Source organism: Petaurus breviceps, unplaced genomic scaffold, assembly GCF_028583685.1.
Source record: "Petaurus breviceps papuanus isolate PSGF00001 unplaced genomic scaffold, PetGlider_PUasm1.0 90510, whole genome shotgun sequence".
NCBI classification, from domain to species: domain Eukaryota; kingdom Metazoa; phylum Chordata; class Mammalia; order Diprotodontia; family Petauridae; genus Petaurus; species Petaurus breviceps.
The window spans coordinates 3,559,400-3,564,101 of NW_027187267.1; the positions used below are offsets into that span (position 1 = coordinate 3,559,400).

Consider the following 4,702-nt stretch of genomic DNA (forward strand, 5'->3'; position numbering starts at 1 on the left):
CCACCCCCGCCCTCCACACACACACCTCTACTTCTGGACAGATCTGTTAAAGAAGGGTTGGCTTTCTTTTTTCCTCTGATATCTAAACATGTCTCTGCAATTTCTACCGGTTGTTCCTGGTTCTGTCCTATGAGGCTAAGTAGAAATGTATGTCTCTTCCATGGCAGCCTTGAAATATCTGAAGACAGCTATCATTCCCCTTCCTCCCACTCAGAGCACCACATTCCCCCACCCCCCACAATCCATCTTCTCTTCCCCAGGCTAAACATGACCATTTCCTTCAATGGATCCTTCTAGGGCATGGATTCAAGGGTTTTCATCATCCTAGTTGCCTTCCTCTGGACTCTCAGAGTGCCCAATTCACAAAGAATCATACACACATACATGTATATATATATATATATATATATACATATATATATATATATATATATATATATGATGTATAGCTCCATACAAATATACCTTCACCCATATGAATACACAACCCCACATCCACCCCCAGCACCAAGACCCTGGGATTTATGGGTATAGTAGTGGAGACACTAACATAAACCAGCCTCCTAGACTCATTTCTCCTCCTTTGCCTCTTACAAAATCTTCCAGGTAGCTTTGTAGACTTCCCCGGGCATTCATGCTCACTTGTACTTCCAGACTCACGGATGGGCCCTGGCTGACACTGGTCCTCCGCTCTAGTCATAGACTTCCTGCTTTCCTTCTGTCAATTCAATAAGCATTAAGTACCTAATTCAGACCAAGATGCTGTTTAGGTAATGGGTATATGATGATGCAAAACAATTAATAGTCTCCTGACCTAAAGTGGCAACCAGATTAGGAGAGGACTAGATTTGTTTTGTGCTTCCCAATAAAAAGTAAACTCCCTAAGGGTAGGGACCAAAGTTTCTCTTTTGTCTTTGGATACTCAAGCCCAGCACAGTGTGGGGTACCAGGGGTACAGTAACATTGTTGTTATTGTTGTTCTTCAGTCATTTAGTCATGTCTGGATTTTCATTACCCTGTGGACCATACTGTCCATAGGATTTTCTTGGCAAAAATACCTAGTGCTTTGTCATTTCCTTCTCCAGTGGATAAAGGCAAACAGAAGTTAAATGATTTGATCAAGGTCACACTGCTAGTAAGTATCTGAGGCCAGATTTGAATTTAGGTCTTCCTGACTCCAGGCCCAGCCCTCTATCCACTGAGTCATGAAGCTACTTCCTAGGCAGAGGTTAAGTGACTTGCCCAAGGTCACAATAAATGTGAGGCTGAATTTTAACTCAGGTCTTCCTGAAGCCTGGCCTGGTGCTCTATCCACTGACCCATCTAACTGTCCCTATTAAGAACATAGTAGGTACTTAATGTTTGATGTAGTGGATGCCTAGACTTAAGTTACAGATATGCACATGGCTTAATGTAGACTCACAACCCAAAAGTACACTCCCAATACATGCACATACATAAGACTCAACTCCAACTTTTTAGTCACTGCAATGCCCCAATTCTCTCTGTCTCTTTGAATTCCCAATGAACACAATCATACTTTGGTCACATCCCTTGCTACTTTAAATCTAGGATAGTTCCACTGAAAGGAGGAACTACCCATATTAAAGATACTTGATATTAAGACCCATATTAACAAGTATTTCTTCAGGTGGACTATGTCCCTTTGCAAATCACTCTCAGATGGGCCCTGAATTGCACAGGTGTGACACTGCAGAATGGGTGGACCTGTTTAAAAGGTTTTCCATCTAATTCCCTTCCCAGGTGATAAGCCTTGCTCAGCCAAGTAAATATTTAACCATATTCCTACACCTCTGGATGTAGGTCTACAGATACCTAACAAAGAACAACCAAAGACTTGCGATGAACTCCAGTTGATAGATTCAAAACCACCAGGAAACTCAGGTCATGGGGTTGCTTCAACAGGTTTTAAGAGTGGTAACAGATGTCATGATGGTGACCTTGGGACACTGATATGCCTTTTGATTTATCAAAGATCAAATTGTGTTTGCTAATGTCTCAGTGAAGAGCATGTCTTAGTAGACCTTGGTAATTCCCACAGGATCTCTGTGGTAATTCTCAGTTAACCTGAATACATGGTGAGGTTAAACACCTGACTGTCCTGATACAGAGCAGAACATATGATACTAGCCTCCATGGCCCACTCTGGGGGGCAGAGGTCCCCAGTGTCCCCTGTTCTTGGGTACAGATGATAAGACTGTTGGCAAATCTGTCCTTCCTGGTTTGGGGTGGCATCTCAGGGAGGCAGAGCTCTGTACTAGTTATGAGAGTTGGACACAATCCTTGACCTTGGAGAATGATGGGAGAGATAAGACCACAGAAACAGAGGAAGGAATACAGAAGAATCTAGTGCCAGTTGTGTAGGTAAATAAATGTAGAGGGTATGAGGAATAAATAATGTAGAAAGAGAAGCAAGGCAAGGCAGGAAAGGCTTCCTGGAAGAGGAAAAATCTGGGGTTTTTGAAGGACAGACACATGAAGGCATATAGGGGAGAAAGGTAGGGCATTCTGAAAGGGAGAATTGGATGAAAGCATTTGGGCTCTCAAGTTACCCAGGATGGAAAGAATGCACAGCTACTCCCTTAGCCTGGGATACTTGCACAGCATTTCAGTTTTGAGTGTTTAGAACCTGGCAATATTAATTGGCACAGTGGATAGAATACTATGCTCATAGTCAGGAAGACTCATCTTCATGAGTTCAAATCTAACCTCAGACACTAGCTGTGTGATCTTGGGCAAGTCACTTAATCCTGTTTGCTTCAGTTTCCTCATCAGTAAAATAATCTGGAGAAGGGAATGGCAAACCATTTCCAGTATCTTTGCCAAGAAAACCCCAAATGGGGTTATGAAGAATTGGGCACAACTGAACAACAAATAGTAGGGTAGGGACTGGACCTGAGATGTCATCAGAGGAGGAACTGAATTCCCAAATGAAGAAACTCCCTCTACCACTGCAGGTCAGCACTGAGAAGTTCAGTGAGTCCTTCAGGGTTACATAGCCAGGATGTATCGGAGGCAAGACCTGACCCTGGATCTGCTTGGGTTTTTGGTCAGTTCTCTGTTCATTCTGTCAGGTGTCAAACTAAAAGAGAAACTGAGGGCACTAAACCATCCATAAGGATTTCCAGGGGCTGCATATTGACTTAGAAAGCCACATATTAGCATTATCTATATTGTGTTGTATTTCTATTTTGTTAGAAACTTCCCAATTACACCTTAATCTGGTTTGCTGGGAATATCATGGGCCTCTGTACTATACTATTGCTGCATACTGCCTTTTCAGTAAGGCAAAAATAACATAATGAAAGCCCATAAAGGCTCAGCTCAACCCCTCCCTCCTCACTGAAGACCCTCCCTGATTCCCCTTCCCTATAAGGTTTTGTGCTATCCTTCCTTTCCTACCCCCAATACTTTGTAATGACTTTGTATATATTTCATACTTATAGAGAGGCAATCTGAAGTAGTGGAGAGTGAGCTAGCCTCAGAACCAGGAAGATCTGAGAATAGGTTCTGTCCCTGACACATACTGACTGTGTGACTCTGGGTAAGTCATTTAACAACTCAGGGTTCAAGTTAACTCTCTAAGATCTTACATTTCAGAGCAGGTGCTTATTTATGTTAGTAGAAGAAATTTTATCACTGGGAGATCCCTATACCAATAAAATCATAAATTTGGTACAAAAAATTTTACCTTATATTTACTTATTTGGGCACATTATTTCCAACCAATAGAATGCCAGCTCCTAGAAGACCGTTTTCTTCTTTTCTTTGTATGTGCCCAGTGATTAGCACAGCACCTGGCACTTGAAGGGTGGGATTAATAAATTATTTTTTAACTAAAGGGAAAAGAGCTGGTTCTGGGCTTTATTCCAGGAAATCTCCTTTATAGTGAGGATGAAAGTGAGTTCCTTCTTCCTTTCTCCCCATTTTTTCCTACTCAGAAAAAAACACATCATCCAGTGCGGGATTATATGTTGTCCTATATGCTTCAAACAGGAGGATGGAAGGGGCAGGGAATGAATGGGCTATAGTAAGTAATGTGTCTGCACCAGTGATAGCCAGACCTCGGCCAATGGAATCAGGAATCCATTGAAGTCCTGAAGTATAGAGCAAGCTCGGATTGTTTCTTGCATGTAAGTCTGCAAAGTCTTCGAGGACATGCCATCTATCTTCTGCTTTTCTTGTGCCACTCCCTACCCCTCACCCCTACCCTCCCACACCCCCATTGCTGCTAAGCATTCAAACTCTGTTAAATTAATGGCATTTTCCAATGAAAAGCCATGTTTGACCTTCCTTGCTTTAGGGTGGAAAGTATGGGGAGTCTCTCTAGCTTATCTCACCATAACACTAAAAGTCCCTCTCCCCCTAACTCTCCTTAGCTGCCAGTACTTCCTTCCCAAGTAAGGAAACTCCAAAGTAGTTGACTTGTCATGGAATATGGGCATCTAGGCCTGGTTCTACAATCTCAGTTTTCCCCAAACCTCTTCTCCCACTCATATCCTAACTCTTCCCCTTTTGACAACAGACTCTCCATCCTTCTTGTTCAGTATAGCATTAATCCCCCTTCCACTCACCCCCAACAAGTCCTAAATGGATTTTCCCAAAGATATGCCCTAAATCTCAGGTCCATCCTGCCCCACCCCCTACTGACACCACTGCTTTAGTGCCTGTCTCCCCTACA

General features: G+C 42.7%; 2 protein-coding genes across 2 annotated transcripts in view; both read right to left on the reverse strand.

Moving 5' to 3' along the window:
- Positions 1-4,702, reverse strand: part of TAGLN2 (transgelin 2) — a 343,906-nt gene that overhangs the window by 26,171 nt on the left and 313,033 nt on the right. The window lies entirely within an intron of this gene.
- The window catches only part of IGSF9 (immunoglobulin superfamily member 9), a 28,007-nt gene that overhangs the window by 16,436 nt on the left and 6,869 nt on the right, over positions 1-4,702 (reverse strand). The gene's annotated exons all lie outside the window — the stretch shown is intronic.